General features: G+C 39.8%; 1 protein-coding gene across 4 annotated transcripts in view; it reads right to left on the bottom strand.

Annotated features, from left to right (window-relative positions):
- mrtfb.L (myocardin related transcription factor B L homeolog) overlaps positions 1 to 19662 on the bottom strand; it is a 193104-nt gene extending 173442 nt beyond the window's left edge. For 2 of the 4 annotated variants that reach the window (XM_018236311.2, XM_018236310.2), the window contains exon 1: positions 19405 to 19662. The gene's annotated coding sequence lies outside the window, so the exon portion shown is untranslated. Of the gene's footprint in view, positions 1 to 15174; positions 15195 to 19404 lie in introns of those variants that run through there. The other 2 variants (XM_018236312.2, XM_041576649.1) reach the window with 2 other exon arrangements.
- Positions 19663 to 22526: the final 2864 nt, after the last annotated feature.

Below are 22526 nucleotides of genomic sequence, written 5' to 3' on the forward strand. Positions count from 1 at the left end.
ACCAGCTAAAGGTCTACTGGTAGATCCCGATCTACCTCTTGGGCACCCCTGCATTAAAACAAGGTACAATACTATATTTTTCAGCATCTTCCCAGTTCTGCATTTAAATGGGTTCCTAGCAAAGCCCCTTCCACAGGCAGAGGTCTGAAAGATGGGTGGGAAAGAACAGGAAGAGCAACTGAACGCTAATAAAGTAACTGAATATTTTACATAATCTAGGCTTACTCTAATAAAAGAAAATTATTCAACCCACTCAACAAGAAAATGTATAATACATATTTTAAAGTTAATCAAGCATCATACTATTCATGTAGCTAATACACAGAAGGGCTACCGGTAATTCACTGATCTCGGAGGCACAAGTGCAAGAGCTCTAAGGGGCAAAAGAGTGCAGTCCGTATTGCTCATCTATAAAGCATTTGTACCTCTGGGTCCGTAGTCTTTGCAGTGATCTTAAGGCAGATTTTGGCCTTTTTTGCACTTTAAATACTGCATATTGTATTGTAAATGAGCCTAAAAATCTTTTGATATTAGTAGTTGTATTCTGTCAGAGCTTTAAGCCTAGCATGGCATTGCCCCATCGTCTCATATTAGTCAAATAAACACTGTGAGGACATGAGGTCCTAGGGCTTAAGTTCAGCAAGGAGGGTTTCTTACATGGCAGATGAACGGATGTCTCAGTATTTAAGTGTGAGAAACTTCTGGCTTGGTATTGTCTCCACAATCTCACAATGGTTCACACTACATTTTTATCTACAAGACAAACAACGGGCAAGTGATATTATGCCTATAGGCACTCCAGGGAGAACACTGAAGCGAACAAGCTATTAATAAATACATGTGTTGGCTTCCCTACTGAGCAGTTATTTTTACCATACTCGCACATGCACACAGAACTCATAAGTGGAAAGAGTTGGTTTGTATGTTAAAACTGTGTCAGCTTATGCATTAAGCCAAGCTGGAACACAACCAAGGGCCCCCAACTGTGGGACCCTTTCAAGCAGGCAACCTCCTCCTCTGTAATTAATTCACAAGAATAGTGCAATATAATTAACCAATTGTTATTTCTGAAGGTGAATCTCCTGCACCAAAAAGAGGGAAGGTGAACCCTTTTACAACAGAAGTACATGCACACAGGGGCACGTGATACTTAAAGGAGACATATTGTGTAAAAAATAAGAGCGTAACAGTGCATTATTCTCATTTAGATATAGAAGAATTGTGCTTAAAAAATGAGTGTTTCGGGCTGATTTATTGAATATTTCTGCAAAAACCCTAATAATCCCTCCCTTCTCTTCCACTTCCTGCTCCCTGAATTCCCAGGCTGTGAAGGGGAGCCGGCAGCACTCAGCTCACTGCACTGTAGGACAGGAACCAATCAGCAGCTAGCAGGACCTGATAGGGAACTGAAGCCTGTCTGTGCTTGTGTGACTGCAGGGCTGTGATTGGCTGTCCCCCTCCTACTGTGCTTCTGGCAGGAACCATTAGGACATGCCCACCAATCATTTGAAACACAGAAAGGGACCAGAGAACATCTATAGGGAGCTCCACTATATGCGTGCAACTACAAACAACATATATTTGATATAGCATACTACTAAAAACAGCAAATAAGTTGTTGTTGCAAAATATCCCATTTATTAATGGAACTTTTCACTTCTGTATAGTTGTGCTTGGTGCTACTCACTCCTTTCTGCCTCCTTTTCCAAACTGAAAGCCATTGCGCCTATTGATGCAAGTAACCCCTGGGTCAACTGCCACCTCCAAGCCAGGTGGTGCCTGGTCTTGATTAAGGTTCCAGGAGGCCCTAAAAGTTGTATATGCATTACAGGAGCTCTAGGCAGCCCGGCCAAAAACTGAACTCCACCTCTGCATGTGCGAACTCATTATGACGGCAGGGGTGGGGGCAGAGAGTTTGGGGAGCAGAAGAGAGTGGGCAGGACTGGGGGACTCAAGTGCCAGGACTAGAGGTATGCAGGCCAGAGGTATGTGCCCAGCTCCCCTTTGAGCGTTGTGCCCTAGGCACGTGCCTTTTCTGCCTAGCCCTAATTCCAGCCCTGATGCAATCAAGCTGTAATGAGAACAATGGAGAGATCCTCCATTTGTTTGAACCAGTTCTAACTACATATTTGCATAGCATTACAAACTAAAGGTGGCCATACACGGGCCGATAAATGCAGCCGACAGACAGAGTCGGCAGCTTATTGGCCAGTGTATGGGGCCCCCCGACTGGCTTCCCCGATCAAGCCGAAAGTCGGCCAGATCTCGATCGGATGGGACTAAAAATCCCGTCGGATCGCGGCCGCATCTGTTCATTGATGCGGCCCCGCGATCCGACCACCCATTCCCATTCGTTAGGATCCGATCATTGGGCCCTAGGGCCCACGATCGGATCAGCCCGATATTGCCCACCTCAAGGTGGGCATATCAGAGAGAGATCCGCTCGTTTGGCGACATCGTCAAACGAGCGGATCTCTCCATGTATGACCACCTTTAAACACCATTGAATGGCTTGAACTACACCTTATCAGAAACAACTGCAAGGAACATACAAAAAAGCTTCGACTATAAAAAGCTGCACTGCCAAGCAAATCAGGAGTCATTTCAGAATCAAGCAAATGAGAAAAGAGAAACGGATCACTTCGAAAACTTTAATAATGGTGGCAATTCCGTTGAATACATTATCTCCTTTTTTAGCTGTGCAGTTGCTGCTGTATGTTCCTGCTTGCTGCAAGCCTCCTGCCCTCATTCCTTAAATAAGTACATTATTCATGACCCACATTTCTTTATGAAGGCGCTGCATCAGACACTAAGCTTTTTGAGATACATAGCTGCTCCCTCACTTGGGCAGAGAGGATTTTTTTTTTTAGTTTTAGCATAACAGCTTTTTTTCAGGTTCCCCGCAAAAATACAGATTCAGATTCAGGGGATGATAACTTTGATAAAAGAACTGCAATATACTAAAAAGCTATGCACCTAAAGCAACATCTGCTTCTAGCTTTCCAATAGCATCATGGGAGTGCCTGAATCAAGCACTCGCTCATGTGCGCACCACTGCTAGGTCCACCTAGATCTTCTCTAGACAGTCAAAGTCACCCCAGCAAAGCAAGTAAAAGGATCATGAAAAGGAATAACTTCACCTACAGTGCTGTGGTACATGGAGATTCATACAACAGTTCTATGGAATGGAATGAGCACAGAGACTTTTAGGGGCCTATTGATTTTGCAGTGTAAAAATACTGTGATCACTGCCAAATCCACTACACATCACCAGGCATCACAGCATAAAAAGTGGCGTATTTATCAAGTTATGTATTGATTTTCAGAAACGTTGTAAAAATTCTGCTAAAGTATGAATCCGCTTGAATATTCTCTGTGAAAATATGGTGTTCATCCGTGGTGGATTTTAACATATCTTTTTTCCATAGTAACTCCCGCTGGAACTTCCTCTATGCTTTCAATTCCCCATTGATTTGAATGGATTTCGCAAGGTCTGAAGTGGTGTAATATATTGGCATACTTTACTAATGTAATGTATGGCACAAACACCTTGATAAGTTAGCCATTTATTTTAGACAGTTTATCACACATTATTCTGCATTATTATTATTAATATTCTGCATCCAGTTTTTTTACACAGTATGATAAATGTACTTTTAAAATGTCACTTTAAAGGAGAAGTAAAGCCTAACTAAAGTAGCTAAAAATGTTGTACATTATGTTTTCAGCGTCTGTACCAGTCCAAGGCAACCACAGTAGTGATGGGCGAATTTTGTTCCCATTTTGCTGGACATTCAGCAGCACAGAAACCAGTGCAATTAGCATCAGAATATAATAATCAGACTTGTAACATCATCTTATATAACAGACAAACCTCATTTTCTGCTGGATAATTTACGAAAACCCCTAAGCTTAGCTTCTCAACAGCTGCTCAGAGCCCACTGAGCATATGAGTGTCACAGACACTTTCCAAGATGGTGACCCCCTGTGACAAGTTTGAAGTCCTGGATCATTGCCGATATTGACAAGCTGAAACTTTAGGCTGGTGCAATAAATTCAATATATAAAATATGGCATTTTCAGCCACATTTATTTTTAGGGTTTAGTTCTCCTTTAAGAGCAGGGTCGGACTGAGCCAGCGGGATATGCTCCCCGATGTCCTCCCTCCCCCGATTGTGGCAAAAGTAAGTATAAGGTGCGTATGGGGGAGCGAGAGGCTGAGGTCGCAAAGGAAGTGTGGGGCCCCTGGGGTAGCAGCCATGGAGGGCCTCGCACACCCCAGTCTGACCCTTAATTATAGAAACTCATCTCGTCAATCAAGAAAAATATGCTTCCCCCATTTAGTTCTCTGTGCACCTAACCCCCAAGTATGGAAAGCACCCTATTTTTAAGGTATGGAATGTTTTTCTAGTCTGCATGATGGAAGGAAATGTAGGCAGTCAATTTCTGAGGTTTTGAGGTCTGCGCCCTAAGAAAAGAAAGTTCATAAAAGGGCGTGTGTATAAATGCCATTCATTTCACCTTTCACACTGGATGAAACTGGGTCAGTGATAAAAATGTGACTTGTCATTCTGCAGTACAGAATGCCAACCAGCCAGGCACCATGTAGGCTCTCAAATAATCAGATCTGTAAAAGTGCAATCCCCAAAACAGTGAAAATCATAACTGATATGTTGTTATGAAACTTTTATAAATGCAAATGCAATGCTAAATTTAACTTTTAAAGGGCATGTAAAGGCAAAAAAAATAAAATCCCATTTTTACTTTACTTTAATGAAAAAGAAACCTATCTTCAATATACTTCAATTAAAAAATGTGCACCGTTTTTATAAGAAACCTGACTGTATGCAGTTATGCAGCCCAGACCACACTGAGCATGTGCACAGTCTTAGTCAAAGATGTTTAACAAAGTTACAAGATGGTGACCCCCTGTAGCCAACTTTGAAAGCATAAACTATTTGTTTGATTAGGCTTGTGGTGCAGTAAGTTCATGTTTATATTTAGTATACAAAATACAGCATTTCTAGCCTTTTTCTATTTTAGACTTTACATGCCCTTTAACAATTCCCATGGCTCATGCCATTTCTCAGCAGAGATGGGAAATCCCTCCTTGGACATGCTCAAGTTCCTCAACTCTGCTATGGTTTATAACCCTCCAGCAGTATTTTCTTTAAATTTTGTATCCATTCCAACGGGGTAAGTTAATCAGCAGCTACACAAAGATTGCGATAAAATTAGTCGCCACCTGTCTGCTTCTGGTTTGTGCCAGAGAACCAAAAATACATTCATTGACCTCTTACTTAGACACACTTGGCAGACAATTGCTCTGTAGGGCTGTAAAATGTTAAAATAGGCACTTGAATATGGACTGCAAAGAAATGTAAATGGAAAAAAGGAATAAAATGCACGTATTAATATGGATTTATGATGGTTTAGGACTTCACAAATTGCGTTGTTTCATATAACTTAAGGACCCATTTATTTCAATTATTCTTCCCTCTATTCATTGGAAAGCTTAGTACAGGTATGGGATCTGTTATCCAGAAAGCTCTAAATTACGGAAATGCTGTCTCCCAGAGACTCCATTTTACCCAAATAATCCAATTTTTTTTTTAAACGATTTCCTTTTCCGCTGTAATAATATAACAGTACCTTGAACTTGATCCAAACTAAGATATAATTAATCTTTGTTAGAAGCAAAACCAGCCTATTGGTTTTATTTAATGTTTACATTATTTTCTAATAGACATAAAGTATGACAATCCCAATTATGGAAAGACCCCATATCTAGAAAACCCCAGGTCCCAAGAATTCTGGATAACAGGTCCCATAACTGTAACTGTAGTTGGGCCAGATACAGGCTTGCAAAGTTACCCCTAAATTTACATACTTCCGTTTTCAAAATGGCAATGTATTTTAGAGAGAGAGAGAGTTTGCCTAACAGTTTTTTATATTTCTAACAGATCCTTCTGAACAAGACTAAAAAAGACTCCAATGTGTGGTTCTCAGAATTTTCAATAAGAGCCAAAATGATAAATTTGGGTTTCATTCCATACTTTAAAGTGTAATATACTTCAGGCAGGCTTACAAATTCTTTAGTAATTGGTGATGCCTCATGGTCTATAGGCATTAGCTCAGCTCAGCAGATCAGTGATTATCAGTAGATACATAGTCCTAAAAATGCTTGACCACTGTGTTATGTGGTCACAAAGCATTAGTGTATTACGGTGTCCTTGATTTACCTTTTTTCACACAAGGATTTTCCATTAGAAAGAAGATCATAAATAATCACACAGCATCTCTGCCTGTCATAGGTTATGTTAGAAGAGTTGGCAGCGGAGCCAAGAGCATTTCTTCTGCCTTCAGCTTAGATTTTCAATAACAGGATGACAGGGTTGGGCCAGAGAAGCAGAGTTTGTTTAAGCACTTTCAGGAGATTCTGATGCAATGGATTGTGATTTCAGGTGTTTTGGCGAGTTGTTTGTGGACAAATTAGAGGAGTGGTTCACTTTTAAGTTAACTTTTAGTATTTTATAGAATGGCTAATTTTAAGCAAATTCTTCTCCAAAAAATTTCTTTGAAATTCGAAGTATTTTTCATTCTAATCCTTCACTCGAGCTAAGTAAATGTGCCCTTATGTGTTGTATTTCTACCCATTTATTCTTGCTTGAAATTTCAAATCTCAATCTTTCCAACTTAAAGGAGAACAATGATTATGGGTGCCATTTTCCAGCTCTTTGAATTTCTTTGGGACCTTAGAAGATGGCACCTATGAGCTCAGCTGCACTTACTCTGCACCTTTAGGCAAGTAAAGGATTAGGGGCACTTATAGATGATATCACCTATGGAAATGTAGGGTACTGGGTAGGGTTTTTTTTGTTTTTTTTTTATTAGTGGGGGGGTTGAGTTCTCCTTTAAGTTGGAATGATTTGTTGAAGAATTTTAAGCAAAAATAAATGGGTTGTTTATACATGGTTCTACATTTCCTTCTCTTTTAACTATTACACTTCTTTCTGCTGCAGATCGTAGCAATCCAACAGCCCTGGGTGTCAATCCTATAGATTGCGGGCCTGTTACAGAGATATCTAGAATTCCAGCAATGGAGCAAGTCTGAGGTAATATTTTATTATTAGGGAGGAAATTGGGCCATTTAACAAAGTTCAAGCAAACAAAGAAATTATTTTTTTTAAATAAATGTAAATAACCTTTCCTTAACACAATGTGTTTTCAGATTTGAAATGATACTATCTATTTTGCATTGTGCTTCGCACCAAAACCTGAAGACATACAATGATGTACCTTTAAGTACAAAGAGCAACAGGGTGTGTATTAAGTGAAAAATTGCAGAGATTTCAGAACCACATACACTCATAAAGGGAGACTATACATATGATCCAACTAAAGTCTGCACCCATTAAAATATTTTTGTGGTTGATTGCTGGTCTGTGAAATACTAGCTTAGTAGGCTGAATTTAATATAGAAAATTAAAAGAGACATCAGTGAAATTTGTTTTTCTACAGAAAATATAAAGTGACCTGTTTTTTTTTTTTTAATCTTGAGTCCATAAAGAATGTAGCCATTTTATAATTTGTGAACTGAATTAAAGAGGAAAACAAAGAGACACCACACAAAATATACAACACAACAAATTTAAAAAAGGAAACGGTGCATAAAAAATGGTAAAGTGTGAGCAGAAATGTTAGAACATAGAAGACTATTCCAAACAAAACAGTCAGATTTCTGAGAAATAATCTTGAGTCACCAAATAACAAGTGTGTTCTTGAGGGGGGAGGGGATCAGACATATTTATGACCGTTAGCCAGGGGTCTCTTCAAATTTGTCTGGGCATAGATACACAAGATAAACTGCTTTTTAGAAAGGCAAGAAATTATCCAACACTAAATCGGTTTTCTTTAAGGAGAGCTATGGAGGAGCATTCTATTGACCACTGGGACAGTGCAGTATAAGTAATTGCTATTAAAGGAGAAGGAAATGTTAAAACTATGTAAGCCTTATCAGAAAGGTCCATTTAAATATACCAGTAAACCCCCAAAGTAATGTTGCTCTGAGTCCCCTGTCAAAAGAAACACTGCATTTCTTTCCTTCTATTGTGTACACATGGGCTTCTGTATCAGACTTCCTGCCTTCAGCTTAAACCTCATTGCCCTGGGCAAGAGCATGCTCAGTTTGCTCCTCTCCCCCCTCCCCTCCCTTCTCTACTGTAATCTGAGCCCAGAGCAGGGAGAGACTCAGGCAGGAAGTGATATCACACCACATTAATACTACAGCTCCTATTCTAAACAAACAGAGAGTTTCTAGAGCTTTTTACTCAGGTATGGTAAAACATTCTACAGAATAAATATAGCATTCTAGCTTGCACTATTGCAGCTAATCTATTGGCAATAAAATGCCTCCGTAGCTTTCCTTCTCCTTTAAAGGAAAACGATACCCCCAAAATGAACATTTAAGCAACAGATAGTTTACATCATATTAAGTGGCATATTAAAGAATCTTACCATACTGGTTTATATATTTAAGTACATTTTGCCCTTTTACATCTCTTGCCTTGAGCCACCATTTTGTGATGGTCTGTGTGCTGTCTCAGAGATCACCTGACCAGAAATACTACAACGCTAACTGTAACAGGAACAAGTGTGGAAGCAAAAGACAGAACTCTGTCTGTTAATTTGCTCATGTGACCTAACATGTATTGTTTGTTGGTTTGTTTGTGTGCACAGTGAATTGTACGATCCCAGGGGGCGGCCCTTGTTTTTTTAAAATAGAAATTTTCTATTTATGATTACCCAATGGTACATACTACTGGAAAAGTATAATATTATGAAAATGGTTTATTTACATGAAACAGGATTTGACATATGAGCTGTTTTATGCAGTATCTTTTTATAGAGACCTACATTGTTTTGGGGGTATAGTTTTCCTTTAATAATAACAATAATGGTGGATGTGGTGGCTTTTGTAGCCACTGCTAAATAAAGTCTTGAGGGCACTTTCTCGTGACTCTTTGGAATCCCCTGCTCTCAAATTCCAACACTCTCCTACTCTTCGATTGCAACAATCCAAGGTCAACAATCTTTTCACATCTCCTCCTGAGTTTAATTGGTGGTGTTTCGGCTTTTAAAGCAACTTGTGGCCAGACATCAGGCAGACCTACAGTGGTATCTTGCTATCTTGGAAACAAGAGCTGCTTTGGAGCCCTGTGAAGTTGCACGAGGAAATAAGAGGCCTGCCATTGCGAGTCTCTTTCATCATGCTGCAGGTTCTACCAGATCAGTATACAAGCTATACCCAACCCCCCCCCCTTTTTTTTGTTAAGACTTTTGTCACAACTTCACTTTGTGAAGAATACCGCCACTTCTCAAGCATGCATATTTTCTGCATAGGCGGCATTGTTATGTTTCATGAAAACCTACCAAACTATAAGACACTACTGGGATTTTCAAATCTCTTCCTTGCCTTTCCCATTTAATAAGATAAATTACAGAAAATCACAGTAGCTGCCACTTCAGATCAGTAACTCAGAGTACATCTGCCTCTATATGGCTGGTGAGATACATGTAGCTCACCAACCCTTGGTTTGGTTGCATAAAAAGCAGGTGTACTGCCAAAGAGAGCCTCCTGTAGGCTGCTAGTGCTCATAGGGTGACCAAATAGCCAATCACAACCCTTATTTGGTACCCAAGGAAGGTTTTGGATATGTTTCTCCCCAACTCTTTTTACATTTGAATGTGGATTGTGGGTAAAAAAAAAAAGGTTGGGGACCCCTGCTCTATATAAACCATTTCCTTTCCTCTGACCTTTGCTTGAGAATTGGCGAAAGCACTTTGGGGCGACCCTAGCTCTTGCTCTTCAGGATCTCATTTCTGTCTACTGTATCATGATCCAAAGACCTGAACTTGTGTATCTGAGCTGAACCTGTATATTTGAGTTTTGCCTGTGTTGGATCTGCTTGTACTCAATCTACCTTGACCACAGTTTGAATTCTAATTGTCTCCAGTCCTGTCCAGCATGCCACCTGCTTTGTCTGTGTTCACCCCTGTAATAAACTCAACTCATGCATTTACACTATTCCAGTGCAGTCGTGTATTTTGTCTGCTCCATTCTGTTCATGTTCAGTCCTGTACTTTACTTGATTTGCCTTTCACAGCCTGCTCCCTAAGAGAACAGTAGGCACAACTTCACAGAACTATTGGGCAACCAACAGGAGATGCACTGAAAATTAATCAATGCACCTATAAAATGAATATACACACAAAAAGTACACAAAATAAACACTTATGCAGTGAATGTTACTTAAATTGTAGTTTAAACTAGTTACCACAAGAAATATATTGGGGTTCTTTATTAAAACTAAAGAAAGTTGCCCGAGCTCAGTACCCCAGAGCAATCAGACAGCAAGTTCCTTTAACCAGTCTACTGCAGGTGGAAAAAGCAAAGCAGCACATTAGTTATTGTGTCAGTTATCTGTACAACAATATACAGCAAAATGGCCTCTGGAATTCATGGTTCATAAAGTGTGAATAGTGTCAGGTTATATGCTGTAATATGTTATGTCTGGAGAACTTTCTTAGAAATATCCAATTCTCAGTTTGCCTAGAAAACTGCTACATTATAAAAAAACAATTTTTTTTTTTAAAGTGCTTTGAGGTAGGATTTACACTGCTGAGATATGAATTAAAGCTGCACACAAAACCACACCTTAGACTGCTGAATCCTGCAGTGTCCAGTAACGGTCTTTCTTTGTGTAGCCTTCTTTATCCACTCTCAAAACAAATATATATATATATATATATATATATTATAGTGATATATTACTACTAATATTTTATTAGCAAGGAATGATAACCTCCAAAGAAAATTCTATATTTTTGAAAGTATTGAAAGTCCTGTCTGTTCTGTGGAGTGTGTGTGTGCACAAAGATGTGGTTCTATAAAGCATCAATCTACATAGTGTCTCCAGCCTATCAGCTATTTGCCCTTTCCCAAATCTGATATTACAGCTTTAGCAGACTTGAACGAAGGCAGTGTTGGAGTCTTGCACAGATAAATAGGGTCTAGTAAAAGTGGTTAAGAATTTATTGGAAACAAATTATAAAAAAGGATTTAAACAAACCAACATATTCCTGTAAAGATCTGGAACCTTTAGCACCACTTTAACAAAGATGCAACTTTATATTTTAAGCTTAAAAAAATACATACTTGACTAAAGCACCAATTAAAACATGAAGTTATACAATACAAGTACGGTTTCCAAAAGCCCTTGTATCAATCAGTTTTTGCATGTTAGTTTGTTTTCACCCTTCTACTATACAGTGCTGCAGGATATGTTGGCGCTTTATAAATACAAGTAAATAGTAAAAGCGTAACTATAAAGCATTTACACACCCGCTAAAAAGATCTAAAATCCATAAACATGACCAGTACTAACAGTGATGTCATCACTGTCATTAGTCCAGGGTGACATCATCCGCCTTGTAAAAATCGGAGATGTCATCCATCTCATTAGCCACGTGTCTGACCTAGTCATTAGCCTGTGATGTTGCCTCCTCGGCTGTTTTCCAGAAGGTGAGATCACCGGTATTAAAATGTGCAGAGTAAATATGATTTATTAAAGGGATTGTTCACCTTCCAACATTTTTTTCAATTCAGTTTTCAGATCGTTTACCAGAAATTACTTTCTATGTTCTATTTGTGACTGTTTTTCTAATATTGAAGTTTAAAGCTTAATTTTTCAACTTCTTGTGTCTTTCTGAATCAGCTCTGGGAGAGGCCGAACCTGTAAGTGTTCTAAACGAATACATTTTGATACATTTCTTACCCTGAGTTTCATTTAAGACAACTGATACAATAGTTGCTAATATTTCACACATGGTGCTGAGATATGTATCAACTAATGGAGCAAATTGTAACAGTTCGGAATCTGCACCTGAATTAAGCTGGCCATAGATGTAAGATTTTTAAAAGATCAGATCCTCATCGTGAGACCACAATTTTCTCGGAACGATCGTACGATCGTACGAATTTACCATCAACTAAAAAGACCAATTTGCCAGGAAAACAAAGGGGAGCTGCCTGCTTGGCCCTGCAAACATAGATAGATTGCACTGGGACCGACAAAGATTTTTTGACCTGGCCGATCAATTTCCTGACAGATGTCGGCCGAAAAAACGTGAGATGTACGATTGTTCGAATCCCACTAACCCCACGATAATTTCAAAGGATTGGTCGGACTTCCCTAAAATCGGTCGTTCGGCAAGAAGAATCGTCGCGTCTATGGCGAGCTTTACCGAGCGGCCAGACCGAACTGCCAGAGACAGGAACATTAAACATAAAACATGGAAAGCAATTTTAAAAAGTAATTTTTTCAGTGAACAGTCTGAGAACAACTTTTTGTAAGGTTTGTAAGGTGAACATCCCCCTTTAAAGCTCCTACATCCTATGCCATGTTGGATTTATACAGTGAATCTATTTGCACTTATTGCCACTGTATCCAAACTTTCCAAAAGTAACAACAATGGTTGCTACAATAATGATGTTTAAGGGCAGGGGCACACGGGCAGATTCGGGGAGATTTAGTCGCCTGGCCTCTTCTTCAGGGCTATAATCTCCCCGAGCTGCCTTCCCCCTGCTATAATGAGATAACTCCAGCGCAATGGCACTCGTGGCGCTTCGATTTTTGAAGTCGCTCGATGTTGCCTTACAAGGAAACTTCGGGCGACTTCGGAAATCTAAGAGCCGCCTGTATTTCATTTAACAGGCAGAAGGCAGTTCAAGGAGATTGTCACCCCGAAAAAGAGGCGATGAGTCGCCAGGCGACTAAATCTAACCGAATCTACATGTATGCCCCTGCCCTAACTAAAAGGACAAGAAAGGATAGATCCGTTCCTTCTCAGGAAAGTGCAGCCACACTTCTGGTATCCCAGAATCCTTAGCATGTGCAATACAAAAATCTTCAATTTTGTAACACACATTGGCTCACCCAGAATGGCACAGAGGATACTCCCCCCTACCCATCCAGTTATTCTACATTTCTTTGTCACTTAAATAAATACAGTCAGATTCTGGCACAGGTGCTAAGAACGTAGAAAGAGAAAAGACCATTTGCAAAAGCTGGCCACAGACGTGCAGATTTTATTATTTGTACGACAAAAGATCGTTTGTTTCAATGTAACAATCTACAATTAACCATTAAATAAAGTAGTTAAAACATCGAATCGGACAGACAGCAATCGTATGAAAGTTATATCCGACAACAGATTTTATCATTATCCGACAGAAATCTTCCAACCTGTCTCTTCAACTAATGACCGATCAAAGTCCGGACGATCCACAATCAACGATGAGGCAACTTCGGAAAATGGAGCGCCACGTGTGAATTGCCGCAGGCTCGTGTGGCCTGACCCTAAAAAGGGTTATGTAGAACAACAGACACATATGGACTCACAACAGCCAGACAATACAAACATAACATTAATGGGTAGATATGAACTCACAACAGCCAAACAATGCAAACACAATACCATGCATGAAAAGATTCATACCAACATTATCACTGGCAGTGCTTTAAATCCCACACAATGCATGCGCTATTATTTGATGTGAGGAGGGATTGCTATTAGAAAGAATGTAGTACAGGGCTGCAGAGATTTTGAATTGCCGATTGGTTGCTCTAAGCAATATCACCGGTAATGCTTCACCCCACTATTTGCACAGCATGATAAATAGGCCCCTTAGTGATGTAATGTGATTGTATAAGGGTCTGCCATTTAATCTACATTACACTAAGAGAAAATAGATAATGTTGTACTGATATTAATACCACCCATTTATGGACCATTAGCCTATTGCAGGAAGATTATTTAAGATATAATTAATAATTTGCTAGTATTTTACATTTCACTTAAAGGAACACTAACATCACAAAATAAAAGCTTATTAAAGTAATAACAATATAATGTACTGCTGCCCTGCATTAGTAAAACCGCTGTGTTTGCTTCAAAAACACTACTATTGTTTATATAAATAAGCTGCTGTGTAGCAATGGGAGCAGCCACACAAAGGAGTAAATGCCCAGGTTATACAGCAGATAAACTCTGTAGAACATAATGGTGTTATTTGTTATCCACTATTTAACCTGTGCCATATAGACTTTTTTCAATTTCCACCATTGCTACACAGCAGGTTGTTTATATGAACTATAGTAGTGTTTCTGAAGCAAACAGATCAGTTTTACCAGTGCAGTGCAGCAGTACATGATTCATTACTTTAAAACAATTTCAATATTTGGTGTTACTGTTCCTTTAATTTCGTAAAAGAATAGACTATTCCTAGCACTTTTCAATTGGTTTTCATTATTTATTTTATCGTTTTTGAAATATTTGCCTTTCTCTTCTGACCTTTTCCAGCTTTCATATGGGGGGTCACTGACCCCAGCAGCCAAAAACAATTGCTCTGTGAGGCTACAATGCTAACCGTATTGTTACTTTATTCTACTCATCTTTCTATGCAGGCCCTCTCCTATTCATATTCCCGTCTCTTGTTCAAACCATTGACTGGCTGCTAGTGTAAATAAAACCCTAGCAACCAGATAACTACTGAAATACCATACTGGAGAGCTGATAAACAAAAAAATCAAAACAAAATGTTTAAGAATATCAATATCTACATCATACTATAAGTTAATTTTAAGGTGAACAATCCCATTAAATATATCAGTTTCACTACTTTGACACACAATGCAAAATAAGGAAAACTGGATCAGGCAAATCTTTAAATCTTTTTTTTTTTTTTTTTTTTTTTACAGTTTTTAATCTCACATTTTGTAGCAGTGGGCTCAAAGTATACCTTATTGTCTGAATTTGGCACAACAGCTAACACAGAAATAAAATAAAGTGAAAGGGTTAGAATTATACAGGTATTATATTCCAGCTACACTTATCATGATTATTCTCTCGAGTATAAATCCTGTTAAGTAGGTGTGTGTGAGGAGGGGAATAGCAATTGCACCTAAATAATGGAAAGTGAATTGGATTGTCAGTGCTGCGGTTCATTTTTTTTTCAGCTTGAAGAGCTATTTTAGATAACCATGTGCCTTGTGTGTCCTTCCACCAGATGAGAGAACTACAGTACAAGTCATATTTTACAGCACAGCTTACCCAAGGAGGCCCACAGGGAATTACTGTCAGGGGCGATATACTCCACAGCTGTTTAACCCTTTACCTGCAAGGGAATGTAGAATTCAACATGCATCACACGCCAGCACTTAAAGGCTTACAAAGCATGTGAACTGATACAAACTCTTTATATTTAGCAACAGAAAACAACACATATAATCAGGGCCATATTTTCTACATATTATAAATAAAGATATGTCTCCTCTAGTCACTGCCAGACACTTTTGGCTAAATCCTGTGGTGGATCTTAGCTGGGTTACCTCTCTGTTCCATGATCAGTGACTTCACCAATCAATGAGGAAAGGAGCCAGAGGTCTGGTGTCTAGTGGCATTTGACCCAAGAGCTGCACTCAGCACTGCATATAATATATAAACACTGCATATACCATTTAATTGAATTAAACAAAGGTAAATTAGTGCATTATTATACCTCTTTTACCCTTTATGTGTAAAGTCCACAGCTCACGGTACAGATTGCCAGCACATTTGTTTCCAGGACCATTATTCAAAACTAAATAGTGAGTTGCTGGGCAACTCAAAACATTTTTAAACCTCCTTTTTTTTTTTTTTGCAAAGCCATTCTGCTTTTAACAGGGCATTCAGAGTACAGTAGTCCAGACATTATCTAAAAGCCCATGGTTTAGGTCTCTAAAGGGTTTTGATTAATTGCTAGGAATTCACCTAATCCAGCCAAATCTTTAGCACCGAATCCAAACCAACCCCTAAAGTTCTGGACAACTGAATGCAACAAACAGTTGAAAATAGAACCAAGTTTTAGATTTTTCTCCTATTTTAATATGCAACTTAGGTTTTAGATTCAGTTTGGTTCATCCCTATACATTACAATAGCAAAGCAAAGGGAACAACTAGTTTAAGAACATAAAGCTATATCAGAACAAGATACACAGAGAACTGTCCAGCACTAGCTAGAATTAAATACAAACATTAAATAGTATTGTAGTTATTTTGCCTTTTTTTTACTCCTTTATATATTTAGTTGTCAAAAAATGAGCACACAGAATAGTGATAAGCTTATACCTTACACCGTATTTATCTTAAATCAGATGAAAAAAAAGAAAGACACAATGTAGCACTAGAGGAAACTGGGCCAGCCAGAAGTTGTGCTACAATGCTTTTGGATTGCCATGAACCCTCAATCAGGTTCAATTACCTCTGCCTATCCCACGTATGAATGTTAACTCTACAACCCAAAGTATCAAGTTCTGTTCTGCATGGGTTAAAGGACAATTAATCATTGGACTATGAAAACAGACTCACAAAACTGGATGCTTTTATGGACTACGATCGGTCGGTTGCTTTAGGGTTAATATTATAGTGAAAGAACAAGGAGGTGCGGTTTATGTTGATACAACTTCATGGTATTTAGATTTGTTTGGACTATTTCGCTCACACCTGATAAAGGGTTTGTTGGTAACCCGAAACATGTCATGTGACTAAAGCGCTGTTGCAGACTGGTCCAGTTTCCACTTGTTCTACATTGTGTTTGTAAGTATTTGACGGGACACTAGAGGAAAACCATGGACTGCTTGGTTGTTTGCTTGTGGGATTCTACTAGATTGTTACTTATGTTTATCTAATCTGTTTAATGACTGGAGATTCTATTCTCAATGCTCAAAACAACATGTAGAGCCTGACCAATTGTGTGTATATTACATGTTTAAAGTGTTGCTGCCACTTTTAAGGATGCAGTTCCAAATACAACTGGGTACCTAGCCAAATGCATGAATTCTGCCCATGAATTAACAGCTGCCAAGTAACTTTGGCATTCACTAATCTCAAATCAGGATGCTTTACAGCAGCAGGGAGATCAATACAGGTATAGGATCTATTATCGTGAAAACTTTAGACCTGGGGTATGCTGGATAAGGGATCTTTCCATGATTTGGATCTCCACGTGTTAAAGGGATACTGTCATGGAAAACATGTTTTTTTTCAATATGCCTTAGTTAGTAGCAGACAAATCATTTTTTTTTGAAAAGAGCAAACTGATTTTTTTTATATTTAAATTTGAAAGTTGACATGGGGCTAGACATATTTTCAGTTTCCCAGGTGCCCCCAGTCATGTGACTTGTGCTCTGATAAACTTCAGTCACTCTCTACTGCTGCACTACAAGTTGATATCACCCTCCTCCCTCCCCCCCCCCCCCCCAGCAATCCATCATCAGAACAATGGGAAGGTAACAACTCCCTGGAAGATATAAGAACAGCACTCAATAGTAAAAACCCATGTCCCACTGGGATCCCATTCAGGTACACTGAGTAGGAGAAACAATAGCCTGCCAAAAAGCAGTTCCATAGTGCAGCACTGGCTCTTTCTGAAAGCACATGACCAGGCAAAATGACCTGAGATGACTGCCTACACACCAATATTACAACTAAAAAAAATACACTTGTTGGATTAGGAATTACATTTTACATGGTAGAGTGAATTATTTGCAGGGTCAACAGTGTAATTTAGGAATAAAAACACCACCATAAAAATCATGACAGAATCCCTTTACATCTGCTAAAAATCATTTAAACATAAACTAAACCCAATAGGTTTGTTATGTCACCAATAAGGATCCATGCAGCTTAAGCTGGCCATACACAGGCCAAGTCTGCAGCTTATTGGGCAGTGTATGGAACTCTCCGACCGGGCTTCCCCGATTGATATCTGGCCAAATATCTGGCAGATGTCAATCAGCCTGGTTTAAAAATCCTGGATACGTTTGGCAACCTCTCCAAATGAGTGGACCACTGGGTGTATGGCCACCTTTAGTTTGGATGAAGTATATGGTACAGTTTAATTTTTACAGAGAAAAAGCAAATCACTAAATAATTATTAAAATTAGAATTTTTTGCCTAAAATGGGAGATGGCCTTCCTGTAATTCTGACCTTTCTGGATAACAGATCCTATAACAGTCTTCTGAATATTGCTGTAAATGCACCCACAAAAAACAAAACAAAAACGCCACTGCGCGGTTAATGGGGGACAGGATTGGAAACCTCTGCTCTTAGAATGTGTGTGAAACCCCTGAGCCTTTCAGCTGCTCTCAAGCACAACACCCAGACAATGTGCTCTCTGAGCTATGCACACACCCAGTTATAAAAGCACTGAAAACTTGGTGGCAAAACACACAATTTAAAACTGGTCTGAACACAAAGTTTTAAAGAAAGATAGAGGGGAAAGTGTATCACAGAATCCCCCTGACATGTGAATTTCCTCACAACTGCATAGCCACAAGTTTGGCCCTTGCAACATGGGTCTGTTCACACAACTAACAATCACAAGTGCAGCTCATTTAATGACCTGGATGCTGAACAGCACCAGTGCAGTTACCCTAGCAACCATTCAGCAGTTAGCTTTGAGCACACAAGTTAAAAAAATGAAAGCAATAATCTGATTGGTTGCTGTGGGTAGCAATTTAGCATCTTTATTAGAAAATCGGGGAGCTTTATGCAACAACGCTTATAGCTGCAACCACTCCACCTTCTTCTTGTATTAGATTGTAAGTTTTAATGAGCCATACCCATATTTGTATGTAATTTCATGTAAACACAGTAGTACAGTACAGCACTGCAGATAAACGTTATACATACATGTTAATAATAACTTATAAAACCTCTCCCTACAGCCTCCACTATAAAGTCTGCATTTCCCAATAGACATTCTTGCAGAGGATGCTGGGAGTCGTAGTCAGCACTTTGAGGGCCACAGAGAAGTATAGAAACAGCTGCAGAATAATAATTATAATTCAAATGAATGTAATAAACAATGGGCAATGTGATAAGGCAGCAAAACAAAACGTGCTACAGTGTAACCACTCCAGCCTGGGGAGACCCTGCACTAAACACTAGTCCTGAGCTGGGGGGGGGGGGTTACTGAGTGGGAACACAGACACAGGGAGAATTATTTACATTCCACCTTCACTGACCTACTGCTCCCCGAGCAGATATAGTATCAGCCTGTAAGTCTGAGTCATTCAGCAACTCCATGCACTGAGCGAGCCTCTTCTGCTACATGAACTGCCAGTGATCCCCCTGAAACTTACAGTGTACTGTTCCGAATGTCCAGCTAATAGCTTCAGCTCTCTCCCACATAAACTGGCCAGTGTTAGTGCTGGGGGAAGGCACATCAGGTGCAATAATTGGGTGAAACAAGGAGATTGGCAACAGTCCCCCTAGGCTGGCATGTTAACAATCAGTACCTGAGTTTGAGTAGTCTCAGCCTCTCTTCCTCCTTCCTCCTGGGCATGGACACAGCTTGCCATGCGCACCAGCCCCGCCTCCTCCTTCTTCCCTCTGGCTCCCAGCACTGGCAGGAGGCGGAGCCTGCACGAGCTCTAACAAAAAGCTGTAAAATAGTCAGTTACAGTCACTTTCCTGGCAGCTTTACCTTCCAGGCAGACAAGGAACCAGTCACACTCTGCTCCTAGGCTAAACACACCTCCCCCAGCTGATTGGTCAGTACACTCCAGCATTGTTTTCAATGAAGCTGCCAGATATGGAGTGTGTGATGTCATCAGCTCCTCCCTTATGATGATGTGTGTGTGTGACATCACCAGCTCTTTCCTGATCATGGCTGCTGAAGTCTGGAGGGAAAGTGATCTGATCTGCAGAGGAGCAGAATCTCAGTGAGAAGTTTCACACAGCAGACTGCACAGATACACAGATACAGACACAAATACAGAGCTGTGCAGGCTGTGTGTTATAGTGAATGACACTGACATCTTTAAAAGGTTGTTCCCCTTCCAAACACTTTTTTTAGTTCAATTGTTTTCAGATTGTTACCCAGAAATAGACTTTTTTTACAATTACCTTCTATTTTTTTTACAGTTTTTTCAAAATATAAGGTAACGTTTAATGTCTCTGGTGCTTAGGGTTGCCGCCTGGCCCCCGTTAGCATTAGAAACTTTAACTGACAGGCTGAGAAGGGACAGTCAGGTTGGCAATACAGTGAGAGTCCTGCTGCGGGTCGGGTATCCGTGGGTTACCCGCAAAAACCTGCGGGTTGCGTTTAGAAGTTCCAGGTGCGGGTATACCCGCGGTTCTGCGGGTTGAGGGTCGGGCCACGGGTCATCTCAATATCGATATTCACTCCTTTCTTCTGGCCACGTCTACTTCCGATGACGTCACTTCCGGTTTACGACAGCACTTCCTGTTTTACTCCTTTTTTTCTGATCACGTCTACTTCTGATGACGTCACTTCCAGTTTACAATGGCAGCACTTCGTACTGGTCGGGTTCCAGTCCCAAAAAATGGACCCGCGCAGGACTCTACAGTCAGGTTTAGGAACTTCAAAAAGTAGTTTTTTTCATGTCAGTATCACTTAATGCTAAAATAGTAAATTGTAACTATTCCTCACTGCCTCCCAGGATGATCTCATTTATGTGCAGCCTGTTAGGATGGTGTTGCCACTATCAGCTGCCTGGTGGGGTGATGTTACTCCTTAAACTGCGCAATCTTCTGACCTGCAACTAACCATTCAGATTAAATACAGTAGTAAAATAACAAATCAGACGATGTTCTGTCCAACAAATGGTAGTATCAGTCACCCATTGTCAGATAGGCAATACATGCAGAGATATTATTGTTAGCTGATATAAATCTTCTAACCTGTCCGATCGACTAAATGGCTGTGAAAAATGTCGGGACTAATCACACATGGTCCAAAAATTGGACAAAACAAAAAGACGCAACGTGCTGCGTTCACATCAGACAGTTGTGTCGCGTCAGATGCACGCAGCGACAAGGTTCGACATTTCTATTACCTTATTTTCGTTGCATCCGTCTCGTCGCATCGGTTTCCTTTCATCGGATCAGTTCAAGCTGCGCCGTGTGTTTCAACTGTAAGCGTGGTGTGCAAAGGACAATTTTGAGCACAAGCTTCTATAATGCCGGCATCACTGCATCTTTGAGGGAGTGAGTATCAGTATCTAGCTTTAAAAATCGTGTCCCCCATCAGAGGTGCATATTAGGAGAGGATTGCGAAAAAATACTTGTGTATAATGAGCAATAAACACTTATGTGCAATATGCATAATGAGCAAGCTGTGGTACTCACAAGGGTGATTTTCTTAAACAAATACAATTGTTTCCCCCATCCAGAGTGTGGGCTCTATATGTAATAGGTGCCCTTTAAGTGATAAAATGAGGAATTATTGTGAGCATGTCACAACTCCAAAAGAACTGCAAAGTGGAAATCCCATCATAGGAGATGGTGAGTGTTGGGATTCCTGACATATTTTAATAAGCAAGGTGAGTGTGACTATAATCATTATGTTTATTAAAATTATAATTTGCATCTGTTGACTCTCTCCTGTTTTTCTCTTTTTTTCCAGCACCTTAGGACAGGTTTGGACATGAAGGGCCCTCTTGGTAGTCACCAGGGGCCGCCTCCTGACCCTCCCATGTGTGATCGCTGCTGCACCCCAAGATCCTTTTTTAGGGGGCAGCCGATCGGGGGAGCAGGTCTGGGCTGACCCAGTCCGACCCTGCCTTAGGATGATGGTGGTACACTAGACTGCTTAATCACCTGCACAGAAACACAGGCTGAGAAAAAGCTGATCCATGCAGATAGACTGCTCACTGTAACTAAAGTGCAGGCTGTTGGCCTGTGCACACTTGTGCTTCTACACTGAAATCTGCTCCATGTGTGTCAATACACACTGATCCAGTACAATTACAGCAAGAGGCGGATGGGTGTAGATCTTGTATCAACTTTTTCTTCACATGCGGTTCTATGCACAATAAAATAAAAATTAATTCAGACACTATGGCAGGCATTAAAGGGGTAGTAATGGCTAATTCTAGGTGACTTTTCAATTGGTCTAAATTATTTTTTTTTTTTTTTTTTTATCGTTTTTGAATTATTTGCCTTCTGCCTTATTTCCAGATTTCAAATTGGGGTCAATGACCCCATCTTAAATAAGATGATCTGGAAGGCTACACATTTATTGCCATTGCTAACTCTTGTTACTAGTCTTTCTATTCAGGCCCTGTCCTATTTATATTCCGGTTTCTCATACAAATCAGTGCATGGTTGCTAGGGTTATTTGGACCCTAGCAACATGATTGCAGAGAGTGTAAACTGGAGAGCGGCTGAATAAAAAGCTAAATAACTCAAAAACCACAAATAAGTAAAACAAAAACCAATAGCAAATTGACTCAGAATATAACTCTGTAGCTCATACTAAAAATTCATATAAGGTGAACAACAACTTTAATGACAGCGCTGGCCTTCACCCGCTGCTGAACCCTAATTATTTTGTATTTATTCTGACCCACTGATTTCTGTACACAAAGTTTTAAAGTATGCACACAGTTTTAAG

This window comes from Xenopus laevis, chromosome 9_10L (genome assembly GCF_017654675.1).
Source record: "Xenopus laevis strain J_2021 chromosome 9_10L, Xenopus_laevis_v10.1, whole genome shotgun sequence".
Lineage (NCBI taxonomy): Eukaryota > Metazoa > Chordata > Amphibia > Anura > Pipidae > Xenopus > Xenopus laevis.